The sequence below is a fragment of the Chiloscyllium plagiosum genome, unplaced genomic scaffold (genome assembly GCF_037043375.1).
Source record: "Chiloscyllium plagiosum isolate Xiang-an unplaced genomic scaffold, Cpla_swu_hap1 HiC_scaffold_17, whole genome shotgun sequence".
Lineage (NCBI taxonomy): Eukaryota > Metazoa > Chordata > Chondrichthyes > Orectolobiformes > Hemiscylliidae > Chiloscyllium > Chiloscyllium plagiosum.
In genome coordinates, this window is record NW_028270155.1 from 74,912,889 (window position 1) to 74,936,406 (window position 23,518).

Sequence of the window (23,518 nt, forward strand, 5' to 3'; positions counted from 1 at the left end):
TGCCCACCACCGACGTCAGGCTCACTGCTCTATAGTTCCCTGGCTCATCCTTACCGCCCTTCTTAAACAGTGGCACCACATTTGCCAACCTCCAGTCTTCCGGTACCTCACCTGTGACTATCGATGATACAAATAACTCAGCACACACACTCACAAATACACTCTCTCTCTCACACACAAACACTTGCTCTCTCTTTCACAGACACACACACAAACACATACACTCTCTCTGAAACACACAAACTCGCAAAATACACGCTCTCTGCCACACACACTCAAAGCACACTCTCTCTCTTTCACACAGTCAAACACACACTCTCTTTCATACACACACACACAAAACACACTCTCCCTCCTTCACACACACACACACAAAACACACTCTCTCTCCTTCACACATGCACACCAACAAAACACACTCTCTCGCCTTCACACACACACCAACAAAACACACTCTCTCGCCTTCACACACACTCACAAATCACACTCTCCCTCCTACACACACACACACAAAACACACTCTCTCTCCTTCACACATGCACACCAACAAAACACTCTCTCTCGCCTTCACACACACATCAACAAAACACATTCTCTCGCCTTCACATACACTCACAAACACACTCTCTCTCGCCTTCACACACACATCAACAAAACACACTCTCTCGCCTTCACATACACTCACAAACACACTCTCTCTCCTTCACACACACACACTCACAAAACACACTCTCTCTCCTTCACACACACACTCACAAAACACGCTCTCTCTCCTTCACACACACACACTCACAAAACACACTCTCTCTCCTTCACACACACACTCATAAAACACACGCACTCTCCTTCACGCACACACACTCACAAAACACACTCTCTCTCCTTCACACACACACGCACTCATAAAACACACGCACTCTCCTTCACGCACACACAAAACATACTCTCTCACCTTCACACACACTCACAAAACACACATTCTCCTACACACACAAAAAACCAACAAAACACACTCTCTCCTTCACACTTACACACACACAACACACTCTCTCGCCTTAACACACAGATACTCACAAAACACAGTCTCTCTCTTTCACACACGCTCACTCACAAAAACACTCTCTCTCCTTCACACACACACACTCCCACTCAACACACTCTCTCTCCTTCACACACACACACTCCCACTCAAAACACTCTCTCTCCTTCACACATACACTCACAAAACACACTCTCTCTACTTCACTCATGTACACACTCAGAAAACACACTCTCTCCCTTCACACACACACTCACTCTCCTTCACTCATGTACACACTCAGAAAACACACTCTCTCCCTTCACACACACACACACACACTCACAAAACCGACTCTCCCTCCTTCACACACTTACTCTCCTTCACACACACACTCACAAAACACACTCTCTTTCACACACGCTCACTCACAAAAACACTCTCTCCTTCACACACGCACACATTAAGAAAACCTACTCTCTCACCTTCACAAACACACACTCAAAACACACTCTCTCTCCTTCACACACACACTCACAAAACACACTCTCTCATTCATACACACTCACACAAAACAGTCTCTCTCCTTCACACACACACTCATTAAACACACGCAATCTCATTCATACAGACTCACACAAAACACATTCTCTCTCCTTCACACACACACACGCACTCATAAAACACACAAACTCTCCTTCACAGACACAAAACATACTCTTCCACCTTCACACACACACACTCACAAAACGCACACTCTCTCATTCTCACACACGCACAACACACTTTCTCCTTCACACACATTCATACCCACAAAACACACTCTTTCCCCATCACACACACTCAAAACACACTCTCTCGCGTTCACACACACACACTCACAAAACACACTCTCCTTCACACACGCACACACTCAGAAAACACACTCACTCCCTTCACACACACACACTCGCAAAACACACTCTCTCTCCTTCACACACACACTCACAAAACACACTCTCTCTCCTTCACACACACTCACAAAACACACTCTCTCTTTCACACACCCACTCGCAAAACACACTCCCTCTCCTTCACACACACACTCAGAAAACACACTCTCTCTCCTTCACACACACACACACACCCACAAAACAAACTCTCTCTCCTTCACACACTCACAAATCACACTCTCCCTCCTTCACACACACTCACACAAAACACAGTCTCTCTCCTTCACACATATTCACAAATCACACTCTCTCCTTCACACACACACTCATATAACACACACACTCTCCTTCACACAGACACAAAACATACTCTCTCACCTTCACACACACACTCACAAAACGAATGCTCTCTCCTTCTCACACACTCACCAAACACACTCTCTCTCCTTCACACATGCACACACTCAGAAAACACACTCTCTCCCTTCACACACACACACTCGCAAAACACACTCTCTCTCCTTCACACACACACTCACAAAACACACTCTCTCTCCTTCACACACGCACACATTAAGAAAACCTACTCTCTCACCTTCACACACACACAAAACACACTCTCTCTTTCACACACACACTCTCTCTCCTTCACACACGCTCACTCACAAAAACACTCTCTCTCCTTCACTCATGTACACACTCAGAAAACACACTCTCTCCCTTCACACACACACACAAAACCGACTCTCCCTCCTTCACACACTTACTCTCCTTCACACACACACTCACAAAACACACTCTCTCTCTTTCACACCCGCTCACTCACAAAAACACTGTCTCCTTCACACACGCACACATTAAGAAAACCTACTCTCTCATCTTCACACACACACACTCAAAACACACTCTCTCTCCTTCACACACACACGCACTCATAAAACACACACACTCTCCTTCACACAGACACAAAACATACTCTTCCACCTTCACACACACACTCACAAAACGCACACTCTCTCATTCTCACACACACACTCACAACACACTTTCTCCTTCACACACATTCATACCCACAAAACACACTCTTTCCCCATCACACACACTCAAAACACACTCTCTCGCGTTCACACACACACACTCACAAAACACACTCTCCTTCACACACGCACACACTCAGAAAACACACTCACTCCCTTCACACACACACTCGCAAAACACACTCTCTCTCTTTCACACACGCACACATTAAGAAAAACTACTCTCTCACCTTCACACACACACACAAAACACACTCTCTCTTTCACACACCCACTCGCAAAACACACTCCCTCTCCTTCACACACACACTCAGAAAACACACTCTCTCTCCTTCACACATGCACACACTAAGAAAACCTACTCTCTCTCCTTCACACACACACTCAAAAAATACTCTCTCTCCTTCACACACACACTCACAAAACACACTTTCTCTCTTTTACACACGCTCACTTACAAAAAAACTCAAACTCTCTCTCCTTCACACACACACACACACCCACAAAACACACTCTCTCTCCTTCACACACTCACAAATCACACTCTCTCTCCTTCACACACACACACTCACAAAACACACTTTCTCCTTCACACACATTCATACCCTCAAAACACACTCTCTCGCGTTCACACACACACACTCACAAAACACACTCTCTCTCCTTCACACACGCACACACTCAGAAAACACACTCACTCCCTTCACACACACACTCGCAAAACACACTCTCTCTCTTTCACACACGCACACATTAAGAAAAACTACTCTCACCTTCACACACACACACAAAACACACTCTCTCTTTCACACACCCACTCGCAAAACACACTCCCTCTCCTTCACACACACACTCAGAAAACACACACTCTCTCCTTCACACACGCACACACTCAGAAAACACACTCACTCCCTTCACACACACACACAAAACCGACTCTCCCTCCTTCACACATTTACTCTCCTTCACACACACACTCACAAAACACACTCTCTCTCTTTCACACACGCTCACTCACAAAAACACTGTCTCCTTCACACACGCACACATTAAGAAAACCTACTCTCTCATCTTCACACACACACACACTCAAAACACACTCTCTCTCCTTCACACACACACACAAAACACACTCTCTCTCCTTCACACACGCACACTCACACTCAAAACACACTCTCTCTCCTTCACACACACATATTCACAAAACACACTCTCTCCTTCACACACACACACTCATAAAACACACACACTCTCCTTCACACAGACACAAAACATACTCTTCCACCTTCACACACACACTCACAAAACGAATGCTCTCTCCTTCTCACACACTCACCAAACACACTCTCTCTCCTTCACACATGCACACACTCAGAAAACACACTCTCTCCCTTCACACACACACACTCGCAAAACACACTCTCTCTCCTTCACACACACACTCACAAAACACACTCTCTCTCCTTCACACACGCACACATTAAGAAAACCTACTCTCTCACCTTCACACACACACAAAACACACTCTCTCTTTCACACACACACTCTCTCTCCTTCACACACGCTCACTCACAAAAACACTCTCTCTCCTTCACTCATGTACACACTCAGAAAACACACTCTCTCCCTTCACACACACACACAAAACCGACTCTCCCTCCTTCACACACTTACTCTCCTTCACACACACACTCACAAAACACACTCTCTCTCTTTCACACCCGCTCACTCACAAAAACACTGTCTCCTTCACACACGCACACATTAAGAAAACCTACTCTCTCATCTTCACACACACACACTCAAAACACACTCTCTCTCCTTCACACACACACGCACTCATAAAACACACACACTCTCCTTCACACAGACACAAAACATACTCTTCCACCTTCACACACACACTCACAAAACGCACACTCTCTCATTCTCACACACACACTCACAACACACTTTCTCCTTCACACACATTCATACCCACAAAACACACTCTTTCCCCATCACACACACTCAAAACACACTCTCTCGCGTTCACACACACACACTCACAAAACACACTCTCCTTCACACACGCACACACTCAGAAAACACACTCACTCCCTTCACACACACACTCGCAAAACACACTCTCTCTCTTTCACACACGCACACATTAAGAAAAACTACTCTCTCACCTTCACACACACACACAAAACACACTCTCTCTTTCACACACCCACTCGCAAAACACACTCCCTCTCCTTCACACACACACTCAGAAAACACACTCTCTCTCCTTCACACATGCACACACTAAGAAAACCTACTCTCTCTCCTTCACACACACACTCAAAAAATACTCTCTCTCCTTCACACACACACTCACAAAACACACTTTCTCTCTTTTACACACGCTCACTTACAAAAAAACTCAAACTCTCTCTCCTTCACACACACACACACACACCCACAAAACACACTCTCTCTCCTTCACACACTCACAAATCACACTCTCTCTCCTTCACACACACACACTCACAAAACACACTTTCTCCTTCACACACATTCATACCCTCAAAACACACTCTCTCGCGTTCACACACACACACTCACAAAACACACTCTCTCTCCTTCACACACGCACACACTCAGAAAACACACTCACTCCCTTCACACACACACTCGCAAAACACACTCTCTCTCTTTCACACACGCACACATTAAGAAAAACTACTCTCACCTTCACACACACACACAAAACACACTCTCTCTTTCACACACCCACTCGCAAAACACACTCCCTCTCCTTCACACACACACTCAGAAAACACACACTCTCTCCTTCACACACGCACACACTCAGAAAACACACTCACTCCCTTCACACACACACACAAAACCGACTCTCCCTCCTTCACACATTTACTCTCCTTCACACACACACTCACAAAACACACTCTCTCTCTTTCACACACGCTCACTCACAAAAACACTGTCTCCTTCACACACGCACACATTAAGAAAACCTACTCTCTCATCTTCACACACACACACACTCAAAACACACTCTCTCTCCTTCACACACACACACAAAACACACTCTCTCTCCTTCACACACGCACACTCACACTCAAAACACACTCTCTCTCCTTCACACACACATATTCACAAAACACACTCTCTCCTTCACACACACACACTCATAAAACACACACACTCTCCTTCACACAGACACAAAACATACTCTTCCACCTTCACACACACACTCACAAAACGCACACTCTCTCATTCTCACACACACTCACAACACACTTTCTCCTTCACACACATTCATACCCACAAAACACATTCTTTCCCCATCACACACACTCAAAACACACTCTCTCGTGTTCACACACACACACTCACAAAACACACTCTCTCTCCTTCACACACACATATTCACAAAACACACTCTCTCCTTCACACACACGCACTCATAAAACACACACACTCTCCTTCACACAGACACAAAACATACTCTTCCACCTTCACACACACACTCACAAAACGCACACTCTCTCATTCTCACACACACTCACAACACACTTTCTCCTTCACACACATTCATACCCACAAAACACATTCTTTCCCCATCACACACACTCAAAACACACTCTCTCGTGTTCACACACACACACTCACAAAACACACTCTCTCTCCTTCACACACGCACACACTCAGAAAACACACTCACTCCCTTCACACACACACTCGCAAAACACACTCTCTCTCTTTCACACACGCACACATTAAGAAAAACTACTCTCTCACCTTCACACACACACACAAAACACACTCTCTCTTTCACACACCCACTCGCAAAACACACTCCCTCTCCTTCACACACACACTCAGAAAACACACTCTCTCTCCTTCACACATGCACACACTAAGAAAACCTACTCTCTCTCCTTCACACACACACTCAAAAAATACTCTCTCTCCTTCACACACACACTCACAAAACACACTTTCTCTCTTTTACACACGCTCACTTACAAAAAAACTCAAACTCTCTCTCCTTCACACACACACACACCCACAAAACACACTCTCTCTCCTTCACACACTCACAAATCACACTCTCTCTCCTTCACACACACACACTCACAAAACACACTTTCTCCTTCACACACATTCATACCCTCAAAACACACTCTCTCGCGTTCACACACACACACACACTCACAAAACACACTCTCTCTCCTTCACACACGCACACACTCAGAAAACACACTCACTCCCTTCACACACACACTCGCAAAACACACTCTCTCTCTTTCACACACGCACACATTAAGAAAAACTACTCTCTCACCTTCACACACACACACAAAACACACTCTCTTTTTCACACACCCACTCGCAAAACACACTCCCTCTCCTTCACACACACACTCAGAAAACACACACTCTCTCCTTCACACACGCACACACTCAGAAAACACACTCACTCCCTTCACACACACACACAAAACCGACTCTCCCTCCTTCACACATTTACTCTCCTTCACACACACACTCACAAAACATACTCTCCCTCCTTCACACATTTACTCTCCTTCACACACACACTCACAAAACATACTCTCTCTCTTTCACACACGCTCACTCACAAAAACACTGTCTCCTTCACACACGCACACATTAAGAAAACCTACTCTCTCATCTTCACACACACACACACTCAAAACACACTCTCTTTCCTTCACACACACACACAAAACACACTCTCTCCCTTCACACACACACAATCGCAAAACACACTCTCTCTCCTTCACACACACACACATTAAGAAAACCTACTCTCTCACCTTCACACACACACAAAACACACTCTCTCTTTCACACACACACTCTCTCTCCTTCACACACACACTCAAAACACACTCTCTCTCCTTCACACACGCTCACTCACAAAAACACTCTCTCTCCTTCACTCATGTACACACTCAGAAAACACACTCTCTCCCTTCACACACACACACAAAACCGACTCTCCCTCCTTCACACACTTACTCTCCTTCACACACACACTCACAAAACACACTCTCTCTCTTTCACACCCGCTCACTCACAAAAACACTGTCTCCTTCACACACGCACACATTAAGAAAACCTACTCTCTCATCTTCACACACACACACTCAAAACACACTCTCTCTCCTTCACACACGCACACTCACACTCAAAACACACTCTCTCTCCTTCACACACACACGCACTCATAAAACACACACACTCTCCTTCACACAGACACAAAACATACTCTTCCACCTTCACACACACACTCACAAAACGCACACTCTCTCATTCTCACACACACACTCACAACACACTTTCTCCTTCACACACATTCATACCCACAAAACACATTCTTTCCCCATCACACACACTCAAAACACACTCTCTCGTGTTCACACACACTCACAAAACACACTCTCTCTCCTTCACACACGCACACACTCAGAAAACACACTCACTCCCTTCACACACACACTCGCAAAACACACTCCCTCTCTTTCACACACGCACACATTAAGAAAAACTACTCTCTCACCTTCACACACACACACAAAACACACTCTCTCTTTCACACACCCACTCGCAAAACACACTCCCTCTCCTTCACACACACACTCAGAAAACACACTCTCTCTCCTTCACACATGCACACACTAAGAAAACCTACTCTCTCTCCTTCACACACACACTCAAAAAATACTCTCTCTCCTTCACACACACACTCACAAAACACACTTTCTCTCTTTTACACACGCTCACTTACAAAAAAACTCAAACTCTCTCTCCTTCACACACACACACACCCACAAAACACACTCTCTCTCCTTCACACACTCACAAATCACACTCTCTCTCCTTCACACACACACACTCACAAACACACTTTCTCCTTCACACACATTCATACCCACAAAACACACTCTTTCCCCATCACACACACTCAAAACACACTCTCTCGCGTTCACACACATACTCAAAACACACTCTCTCGCCTTCACACACACACACTCATTAAACACACACACTCTCCTTCACACACAAAACATACTCTCTCACCTTCACACACACACTCACAAAACGCATGCTCTCTCCTTCTCACACACTCACCAAACACACTCTCTCTCCTTCACAGACGCACACACTCAGAAAACACACTCTCCCTTCACACACACACACACTCGCAAAACACACTCTCTATCCTTCACACACTCACAAAACACACTCTCTCTCTTTCACACACACACTCACAAAACACACTCTCTCTCCTTCACACACGCACACATTAAGAAAACCTACTCTCTCACCTTCACACACACACTCAAAACACTCTCTCTCCTTCACACACACACTCACAAAAACACACTCTCTCTCCTTCACACACGCACACATTAAGAAAACCTACTCTCTCACCTTCACACACACACTCACAAAACACACTCTCTCATTCATACACACTCACACAAAACAGTCTCTCTCCTTCACACACACACACTCATTAAACACACGCACTCTCATTCATACAGACTCACACATAACAAATTCTCTCTCCTTCACACACGCACACTCACACTCAAACACACTCTCTCCTTCACACACACATATTCACAAAACACACTCTCTCCTTCACACACACATATTCACAAAACACACTCTCTCCTTCACACACACGCACATAAAACACACACACTCTCCTCACACAGACACAAAACATACTCTTTCACCTTCACACACACACTCACAAAACACACTTTCTCCTTCACACACATTCATACCCACAAAACACACTCTTTCCCCATCACACACACTCAAAACACACTCTCTCGCGTTCACACACACACTCACAAAACACTCTCTCTCCTTCACGCACGCACTCACAAAACACACTCTCTCTCCTTCACACATGCACACACTAAGAAAACCTACTCTCTCTCCTTCACACACACACTCAAAAAACACTCTCTCTCCTTCACACACACACTCACAAAACACACTTTCTCTCTTTCACACACGCTCACTCACAAAAAAACTCAAACTCTCTCTCCTTCACACACACCCACAAAACACACTCTCTCTCCTTCACACACTCAAAAATCACACTCTCTCTCCTTCACACACACTCACACAAAACACAGTCTCTCTCCTTCACACATTCACAAAACACACTCTCTCCTTCACACACACACACACTCATACAACACACACACTCTCCTTCACACAGACACAAAACATACTCTTTCACCTTCACACACACACTCACAAAACACACTTTCTCCTTCACACACATTCATACCCACAAAACACACACTTTCCCCATCACACACACTCAAAACACACTCTCTCGCGTTCACGCACGCACACACTAACAAAACCTACTCTCTCTCCTTCACACACACACTCACAAAACACACTCTCTCTCCTTCACATACACGCACACTGACAAATCACACACTCTCTCCTTCGTACACACTCACACAAAACACATACTCTCTCCTTCACGCACACACGCACTCATAAAACACACTCTCCTTCACACACACACACTCAAAACACACGCTCTCTCCTTCACACACACTCACACAAAACAAACTCTCTCTCCTTCACACACACACACACCCACAAAACACACTATCTGGCCTTCACACACACTCACAAAACACACTCTCTCCTTCACACACACTCACACGAAACACAGTCTCTCTCCTTCACACACACACTCCCAAAACACATTCTCTCTCCTTCACACATGCACACTCACAAAACACACACTCTCTATTTCACACACACATACTCACAAAACACACTCTCTCCTTCACACACACACACTCAGAAAACACACTCACCTTCACACACGCACACACTAAGAAAACCTACTCTCTCACCTTCACACGCACACTCACAAAACACGCTCTCTCGCCTTCACACTCACAAAACACCCTCTCTCTCCTTCACACACACACTCACAAAACACGCTCTCTCTCCTTCACACACACTCAAAATACACTCTCTCTCCTTCACACACACATTCAAAACACACGCACTTAAAACACACTAACACCTTCACACACACACTCACAAAACACACTCTCTCTCCTGCACATACACGCACACTGACAAATCACACACTCTCTCCTTCGTACACACTCACACAAAACACATACTCTCTCCTTCACGCACACACGCACTCATAAAACACACTCTCTCTCCTTCACACGCACACTCAGAAAACACACTCTCCTTCACACACGCACGCACTAAGAAAACCTACTCTCTCACCTTCACACACACACTCACAAAACACATTCTCTCTCCTTCACACACACACACTCACAAAACACACTCTCTCCTTCACACATGCACACTCTCAGAAAACACACTCTCCTTCACACACACACACTCAAAACACACGCTCTCTCCTTCACACACACACACACACAAAACACACTCTCTCCCCTTCACACACTCTCTCTCCTTCACACACACTCACACAAAACACAGTCTCTCTCCTTCACACATTCACAAAACACACTCTCTCCTTCACACACACACGCACTCATACAACACACACACTCTCCTTCACACAGACACAAAACATACTCTTTCACCTTCACACACACACACACAAAACGCACTTTCTCCTTCACACACATTCATACCCACAGAACACACTCTTTCCCCATCACACACACTCAAAACACACTCTCTTGCGTTCACACACGCACACACTAACAAAACCTACTCTCTCTCCTTCACACACACACTCACAAAACACACTCTCTCTCCTTCACATACACGCACACTGACAAATCACACACTCTCTCCTTCGTACACACTCACACAAAACACATACTCTCTCCTTCACGCACACACGCACTCATAAAACACTCTCTCTTCCTTCACACACGCACACTCTCAGAAAACACACTCTCCTTCACACACACACACTCAAAACACACGCTCTCTCCTTCACACACACTCACAAAACAAACTCTCTCTCCTTCACACACACATACACCCACAAAACACACTATCTGGCCTTCACACACACTCACACAAAACACAGTCTCTCTCCTTCACACACACACTCCCAAAACACATTCTCTCTCCTTCACACATGCACACTCACAAAACACACACTCTCTATTTCACACACACATACTCACAAAACACACTCTCTCTCCTTCACACACACACTCAAAACACACGCACTTAAAACACACTCTAACACCTTCACACACACACTCACAAAACACCCACTCTCTCCTTCACACACACACTCACAAAACACACTCGCAAAACACACTCTCTCACCTTCACACACGCACACACTAAGAAAACCTACTCTTTCACCTTCACACACACGCTCACACTCAAAAGACACTCTCTCCTTCACACGCACACACACTCAGAAAACACACTCTCTCTCCTTCACACACACACTCACAAAACACACTCTCTCTCCTTCACACACATGCATACCCACAAAACATACTCTCTCCACTTCACACACACACACACTCAAAACACACTCTTTCTCCTTCACACACACTCAAAACACACTGTCTCTACTTCACACACGCGCACTCAAAACACACTCTCTCTCCTTCACACACACACTCAAAACACACTCTCTCGCCTTCACACTCACCAAACACACTCTCTCTCTTTCACACACGCACACTCTCAGAAAACACACTCTCCTTCACACACACACACTCAAAACACACGCTCTCTCCTTCACACACACACACTCACAAAACACACTCTCTCTCCTTCACACACATGCATACCCACAAAACATACTCTCTCCCCTTCACACACACTCAAAACACACTGTCTCTACTTCACACACACGCACTCATAAAACACACTCTCTCTCCTTCACACACACACACAAAACATACGCTCTCACCTTCACACACACACTCACAAAATGCACGCTCTTTCCTCACACACACTCACAAAACACACTTTCTCCTTGACACACATGCATACCCACAAAACACACGCTCTCAAAACACACTCTCCCACCTTCACACACACACTCACAGAACACCCTCTCTCTCCTTCACACATACTCACAAAACACCCTCTCTCTCCTTCACACACACACACTCACAAAACACGCTCTCTCTCCTTCACACATACTCAAAACACACTCTCTCTCCTTCACACACACACACTCAAAACACACGCACTTAAAACACACTCTAACACCTTCACACACCCACTCACAAAACACCCACTCTCTCCTTCACACACACACTCACAAAACACCCTCTCTCTCCTTCACACACACACTCAAAACACACTCTCTCGCCTTCACACTCACCAAACACACTCACTCTCCTTCACACACACAAACACTCAGAAAACACACTCACCTTCACACACGCACACACGAAGAAAACCTACTCTCTCACCTTCACACACTCACAAAACACACTCTCTCATTCATACACACACTCGCAAATCACACTCTCTCTCCTTCACACACGCACACACTAAGAAAACCTACTCTTTCACCTTCACACACACGCTCACACTCAAAAGACACTCTCTCTCCTTCACACACGCACACACTCAGAAAATACACTCTCTCTCCTTCACACACACACTCACAAAACACTCTCTCTCTCCTTCACACACGCACACACTCAGGAAACACACTCTCTCTCTTTTACACACGCTCACTCACAAAAAAACTCACAAACTCTCTCTCCTTCACACACACACACACACAAAAAAACACACTCTCTCTCCTTCACAAACTCACAAATCACACTCTCTCTCCTTCACACACACTCACACAAAACACGCTCTCTCTCCTTCACACATCCTCAAAACACACTCTCTCTCCTTCACACACACACTCAAAACACACTCTCTCGCCTTCACACTCACCAAACACACTCTCTCTCTTTCACACACGCACTCTCAGAAAACACTCTCCTTCACACACACACACTCAAAACACACGCTCTCTCCTTCACACACATGCATACCCACAAAACATACTCTCTCCCCTTCACACACACTCAAAACACACTGTCTCTACTTCACACACACACACTCATAAAACACACTCTCTCTCCTTCACACACACACACACAAAACATACTCTCTCACCTTCACACACACATTCACAAAATGCACGCTCTTTCCTCACACACACTCACAAAACACACTTTCTCCTTGACACACATGCATACCCAACAAAACACACGCTCTCCCCTTCATGCACACGCACTTAAAACACACTCTCCCACCTTCACACACACACTCACAAAACACCCTCTCTCTTTCACACACACACTCACAAAACACGCTCTCTCTCCTTCACACATACTCAAAACACACTCTCTCTCCTTCACACACACTCACACAAAACAAACTCTCTCTCCTTCACACACACACACACCCACAAAACACACTATCTGGCCTTCACACACACACACTCACAAAACACACTCTCTCTTCTTCACACACACTCACACAAAACACAGTCTCTCTCCTTCACACACACACTCCCAAAACACATTCTCTCTCCTTCACACATGCACACTCACAAAACACACACTCTCTATTTCACACACACATATTCACAAAACACACTCTCTCCTTCACACACACACACAGAAAACACACTCACCTTCACACACGCACACACTAAGAAAACCTACTCTCTCACCTTCACACACTCACAAAACACACTCTCTCATTCATACACATACTCGCAAAACACACTCTCTCTCCCTCACACACGCACACACTAAGAAAACCTACTCTTTCACCTTCACACACACACTCAAAAGACACTCTCTCCTTCACACGCACACACACACAAAACACAGTCTCTCTCCTTCACACACACACTCAAAACACACTCTCTCGCCTTCACACTCACCAAACACATTCTCTCTTTCACACACACAAACACTCAGAAAACACACTCACCTTCACACACGCACACACTAAGAAAACCTACTCTCTCACCTTCACACACACACTCACAAAACACATTCTCTCTCCTTCACACACACACACTCACAAAACACACTCTCTCCTTCACACACGCACTCTCAGAAAACACACTCTCCTTCACACACACACACTCAAAACACACGCTCTCTCCTTCACACACACTCACACAAAACAAACTCTCTCTCCTTCACACACACACACACCCACAAAACACACTATCTGGCCTTCACACACACACACTCACAAAACACACTCTCTCTCCTTCACACACACACACACACACAAAACACACTCTCTCTCCTTCACACACACACACACAAAACAAACTCTCTCTCCTTCACACACACACAAAACACACTCTCTCTCCTTCACACACACACTCAAAACACACTCTCTCTCCTTCACACACACAGTCACAAAACACACTCTCTCTCCTTCACACACATGCATACCCACAAAACATATTCTCTCCCCTTCACACACACACACAAAACACACTCTTTCTCCTTCACACACACTCAAAACACACTGTCTCTACTTCACACACACGCACTCATAAAACACACTCTCTCCTTCACACACACACACACAAAACATACTCTCTCACCTTCACACACACACTCACAAAATGCACGCTCTTTCCTCACACACACTCACAAAACACACTTTCTCCTTGACACACATGCATACCCACAAAACACACGCTCTCCCCTTCATGCACACGCACTTAAAACACACTCTCCCACCTTCACACACACACACAAAACACCCTCTCTCTCCTTCACACACACACTCACAAAACACCCTCTCTCTCCTTCACACACACTCACAAAGCACCCTCTCTCTCCTTCACACACACACTCACAAAACACCCTCTCTCTCCTTCACACACACACTCAAAACACACTCTCTCGCCTTCACACTCACCAAACACACTCTCTCGCCTTCACACTCACCAAACACACTCTCTCTCCTTCACACACACAAACACTCAGAAAACACACTCACCTTCACACACGCACACACTAAGAAAACCTACTCTCTCACCTTCACACACTCACAAAACACACTCTCATTCATACACACACTCGCAAAACACACTCTCTCTCCTTCACACATGCACACACTAAGAAAACCTACTCTTTCACCTTCACACACACGCTCACACTCAAAAGACACTCTCTCTCCTTCACACACGCACACACTCAGGAAACACACTCTCTCTCCTTCACACACATGCATACCCACAAAACATACTCTCTCCCCTTCACACACACACTCAAAACACACTGTCTCTACTTCACATACGCGCACTCATTAAACACACACTCTCTCTCCTTCACACACACAAAACATACTCTCTCACCTTCACACACACTCACAAAACACACTTTCTCCTTTACACACATGCATACCCACAAAACACACGCTCTCCCCTTCATGCACACACACTCTCCCACCTTCACACACACACACTCAAAACACACTCTCTTCCCTTCACACACACAGACACACTCACAAAACACCCTCTCTCTCCTTCACACACACACTCACAAAACACACTCTCTCTCCTTCACACACACTTGGAAAACACTCTCTCTACTTCACACACACACTCAAAACACGCTCTCACCCCTTCACACACACACACACACTCAAAACACACTCTCTCGCCTTCACACTCACCAAACACACACTCTCTCCTTCACACACAAAATATACTCTCTCACCTTCACACACACACAAACACACTCCCACTCAAAACACACTCTCTCCCCTTCACACGCACACACTCACAAAACACACTCTCTCTCCTTCACACATGTACACACTCAGAAAACACACTCTCTCCTTCACACACACTCACAAAACACACTCTCTCTCCTTCACACACGCACACACTAAGAAAACCTACTCTCTCACCTTCACACACACACACAAAACACACTCTCTCTCCTTCACACACACGCACTCTCCTTCACACACAAAACATACTCTCTCACCTTCACACACAAACTCACAAAACGCACGCTCTCTCCTTCACACACACGCACTCTCCTTCACACACAAAACAAACTCTCTCTCCTTCACACACACACACACCCACAAAACACACTATCTGGCCTTCACACACACACACACTCACAAAACACACTCTCTCTCCTTCACACACACTCACACAAAACACAGTCTCTCTCCTTCACACACACACTCCCAAAACACATTCTCTCTCCTTCACACATGCACACTCACAAAACACACACACGCTATTTCACACACACATACTCACAAAACGCATGCTATCCTTCTCACACACACACACTCACCAAAACACACTTTCTCCTTCACACACATGCAAAACCACAAAACACCCTCTCTCCCCTTCACACACACACACACACACACTCAAAACATGCTCTCTCGCCTTCACACACACACTCACAAAACACACTCTCTCTCCTTCACACATGCACACACTCTCTCCTTCACACACACTCACAAAACGCACGCTCTCTCCTTCTCACACGCATACATGCAGAAAACACACTCTCCTTCACACACGCACACACTAAGAAAACACACTCGCTCACCTTCACACACACACTCTCCCACTCAAAACACACTCTCTCGCTTGACACACACTCACAAAATACACTCTCTCTCCTTCACACACACACAGAAAACACACTCTCTCTCCTTCACACACACTCACAAAAAACACACTCTCTCACATACACACCCCAACAAAACACACACTCTCGCCTTCACACACACACACCAACAAAACACAATCTCACGTCTTCACACACACACTCTCACAAAACACACTCACAAATCACACTCTCTCTCCTTCACACACACACTCCCAAAACACATTCTCTCTCCTTCACACATGCACACTCACACTCACAAAACACACTCTCTCCTTCACACACATGCACTCATAAACCACACGCACTCTCCTTCACACAAACACAAAACATACTCTTTCACCTTCATACACACATACTCAAAACACATTCTCTCACGTTCACACACACACACTCACAAAACACACTCTCTCTCATTCATACACACACTCGCAAAACAGTCTCTCTCCTTCACACACGCACACACTAAGAAAACCTACTCTTTCATCTTCACACACACGCTCACACTCAAAACACACTCTCTCTCCTTCACACACGCACACATTCAGAAAACACACTCTCTCTCCTTCACACACATGCATACCCACAAAACATACTCTCTCCCCTTCACCCACACACTCAAAACACACTCTCTCCTTCACACACACTCACACAAAATACACTCTCACACACACACCCCAACAAAACACACACTCTCGCCTTCACACACACACACCAACAAAACACAATCTCTTGTCTTCACACACACACACACTCTCACAAAACACACTCTCTCTCCTTCACACACACTCACACAAAACACAGTCTCTCTCCTTCACACACACACTCCCAAAACACATTCTCTCTCCTTCAGATATGCACACTCACACTCACACAACACACTCTCTCCTTCACACACATGCACTCATAAAACACACGCACTCTCCTTCACACAAACACAAAACATACTCTTTCACCTTCATACACACACACTCAAAACACATTCTCTCACGTTCACACACACACACTCACAAAACACACTCTCTCTCATTCATACACACACTCGCAAAACACAGTCTCTCTCCTTCACACACGCACAAACTAAGAAAACCTACTCTTTCACCTTCACACACACGCTCACACTCAAAACACACTCTCTCTCCTTCACACACGCACACATTCAGAAAACACACTCCTTCACACACATGCATACCCACAAAACATACTCTCTCCTTCACACACACACACTCACAAAATACATGCTCTTTCCTCACACACACACTCACAAAACACACTTTCTCCTTCACATACATGCATACCCACAAAACACACGCTCTCCCCTTCATGCACATTCACTCAAAACACACTCTCCCACCTTCACACACACACTCACAAAACACAATCTGCCTCCTTCACACACGCACACACTCAGAAAACACACTCTCTCACCTTCACACACACACACACTCCCACTCAAAACACACTCTCTCCCCTTCACATACACACTCTCAAAACACACGCTCTCTCCTTCACACACACACAGAAAACACACTTACTCTCTTTCACACATACACTCAAACCACACTCTCTCTCCTTCACACACACACTCAAAACACACTCTCTCGCCTTCACACACACACACATGCAACACACGCACTCTCCTTCACACACACACACTCCCACTCAAAACACTCTCTCTCCTTCACACACACACACTCACAAAACACACTCTCTCTCCTTCACACACGTACACACTCACAAAACACACTCTCTCTCCTTCACACACGTACACACTCAGAAAACACACTCTCTCCTTCACACACACTCATAAAACACACGCTCTCTCCTTCTCACACACACACTCACCAAAACACACTTTCTCCTTCACACACATGCATACCCTCAAAACGCACGCTCTCTCCTTCGCACACACACAAACACACACTCACCAAACATACTCTCTCTCCTTCACACATGCACACACTCTCTCTCCTTCACACACACACACTCATGCAACACACGCACTCTCCTTCACACACACACAAAATATACTCTCTCACCTTCACACACACACTCACAAAACGCAGGCTCTCTCCTTCTCACACACCCACTCAACAAAACACACTTTCTGCTTCACACACATGCATACCCACAAAACACACTCTCTCCCCTTCACATACACACTCACTCAAAACACACTCTCTCGTCTTCATACACACTCACAAAACACACTCCCTCTCCTTCACACACACACACTCAGAAATCACACTCTCTCCTTCACACACGCACAGACTCAGAAAACACACTCTCTCTACTTCACACGCGCACAGACTCAGAAAACACACTCTCTCTACTTCACACGCGCACACACTCACAAAACACACTCTCTCCTTCACACACACACACTCAAAACACACGCTCTCTCCTTCTCACACACACTCCCCAAAACACACTCTCTCTCCTTCACACACACATACTCACAAAACACACTCTCTCTCCTTCACACATGCACACACTCAGAAAACACACTCTCTCCTTCATACACACTCACAAAACGCACGCTCTCTCCTACTCACACAACTTACGAAACACACACTCTCTCCTTCAGATACGCACGCACTCAGAAAACACACTCTCCCTCTTCACACACTCACAAAACACACTCTCCATCCTTCACACACCCACACTCACAAAAACACATTCTCTCTCCATCACACATGCACACACTCAGAAAACACACTCTCTCCTTCACACACACACACGCACTTACAAAACACACTTTCTCCTTCACACACACACACTCAAAACACACTCTCTCCTTCACACATGCTCACACTCAGTAAACACACTCGTTACTTCACACACACTCACAAAACGCACGCTCTCTCCTTCTCACACACTCACGAAACACACTCTCTCTCCTTTACACACGCACACACTCGCAAAACATACACTCTCTCATTCACACATTAACACACTCAGAAAACACACCCTCTCTCCTTCACACACACACACACTAAGAAAACACACTGTCTCTCCTTACACACATGCATACCCACATGCATACTCACAAAACACACTCTCTCTCCTTCAGACACGCGCACACTCAAAACACTCTCCCCCTTCACACACTCACAAAACACACTCTCTCTCCTTCACACACATACAGAAAACATACTCACCTGCACACACACACTCACAAAACGCATGCTCTCTCCTCCTCACACACACACTCGCCAAAACACACTTTCTCCTTCACACACATGCATACCCACAAAATACACTCTCTCTCCTTCACACACACACTCACAAAACTCACTCTCTCTCCTTCACTCATGTACACACTCAGAAAACACACTCTCTCCTTCAAACACACACACTCAGAAAACACACGCACTCTCCTTCACACACACACTCATTAAACACACGCACTCTCCTTCACACACAAACACACTCAACAAAACACACTTTCTGATTCACACACATGCATACCCACAAAACACACTCTCGCCTCTTCACACAAACACACTCCCACTCAAAACACACTCTCTCCCTTCACACACACACACTCACAAAACACACGCTCTCTCCTTCTCACACACTCACGAAACACACTCTCTCTCCTTCACACACACACACTCAAAAGACACTCTCTCACCATCACACACACACTCTCCTTCACACATGCACATTCATAAAAACACACTCTCTCTCCTTCACACACACAAGCACTCACAAAACACACTCTCTCTGCTTCACACACGCCCACACTCAGAAAACACACTGTCCCACCTTCACACACACACACTCAAAACACACTCTCTCCCCTTCACACACGCACACACTCAGAAAAGACACTCTCTCTCCTTCACACACACTCACAAAACACACTCTCACTCCTTCACACAAGCACACATTTAGGAAACACACTCTCTGCTTCACACACATGCATACCCACAAAACATACTCTCTCCCCTTCACACACACACACACACACTCAAAACACACTCTCTCCTTCACACACACACGCACTCATAAAACACATGCTCTTTCCTCACACACACACTCACAAAACACACTTTCTCCTTCACACACATGCATACCCACAAAACACATGCTCTCCCCTTCATGCACATTCACTCAAAACACACTCTCCCACCTTCACACACACACTCACAAAACACAATCTATCTCCTTCACACACGCACACACTCAGAAAACACACTCTCTCACCTTCACACACACACACACTCCCACTCAAAACACACTCTCTCTCTCCTTCACACACACACTCAAAACACACTCTCTCGCCTTCACACACACATGCACTCACAAAACACTCTCTCTCTGCTTCACACATGCACACTCGCAGAAAACACACTCTCTCTCCTTCACACACACACACTCAAAACACACTCTCTCACCTTCAGACACACTCACCAAACACACTCTCTCTCCTTCACACACACATGCACTCACAAAACACTCTCTCTCCTTCACACACACACACTCTCAGAAAACACACTCTCTCTCCTTCACACATACTCACAAAACACACTCTCTCTCCTTCACACACACACTCAAAACACACACTCTCGCCTTCAGACACACTCACCAAACACACTCTCTCTCCATCACACACACACACACACACAAAACGCACGCTCTCCCCTTCTCACACACACAAACACACACTCACCTCCTTCACACATGCACACACTCAGAAAACACACTCTTTCTCCTTCACACACACACACTCAAAACACACTCTCTCGCCTTCACACTCATCAAACACACTCTCTCTCCTTCACACACACATGCACTCACAAAACACTCTCTCTCTGCTTCACACATGCACACTCGCAGAAAACACACTCTCTCTCCTTCACACACACACGCACATAACACACTTTCTCCTTCACACACAATCATACCCACAAAACACACTCTTTCTCCATCACACACACTCTAAACACACTCTCTCCCCTTCACACACACACTCACAAAACACACACTCTCTCCTTCACACACGCACACACTCGCAAAACATACACTCTCTCCACACACGCACACTCTCAGAAAACACGCTCTCTCTCCTTCACACACACACTCACAAAACACACTCTCTCTCCTTCACACACACTCAGAAAACACACTCTCTTCCTTCACACACACACACACACACTCAGAAAACACACTCTTTCTCCTTCACACACACATACATATTAAACACACGCACTCTCCTTCACACACACACTCACAAAACATACTCTCTCTCCTTCACACACACTCATAAAACACACTCTCTCTCCTTCACACACACTCAGAAAACACACTCTCTTCCTTCACACACACACACACACACTCAGAAAACACACTCTTTCTCCTTCACACACACATACTTATTAAACACACGCACTCTCCTTCACACACACACTCACAAAACATACTCTCTCTCCTTCACACACACTCATAAAACACACTCTCTCACCTTCACACACACTCAAAACACACTCTTTCTCCTTCACACACACTCACAAAACACAGTCACCTTCACACACACACACTCCCACTCAAAACACAATCTCTCCCCTTCACACACACACTCACAAAACACACTCTCTCTCCTTCACACACACACAGAAAACACACTCTCTCCTTCACACACACACACACTGAAAACACACTCTCTCTCCTTCAGACACACACTCAAAACACACTCTCTCCTTCACACACACACACACTGAATACACACTCTCTCTCCTTCACACACACACTCAAAACACACTCTCTCGCCTTCAGACACACTCAGCAAATACACCCTCTCTCCTTCACACACACACACTCACAAAACGCATGCTCTCTCCTTCACAC

At 45.6% G+C, this 23,518-nt stretch overlaps 1 protein-coding gene across 2 annotated transcripts in view; it reads right to left on the bottom strand.

Moving 5' to 3' along the window:
* The window catches only part of calb2a (calbindin 2a), a 204,343-nt gene that overhangs the window by 65,468 nt on the left and 115,357 nt on the right, over positions 1–23,518 (bottom strand). The gene's annotated exons all lie outside the window — the stretch shown is intronic.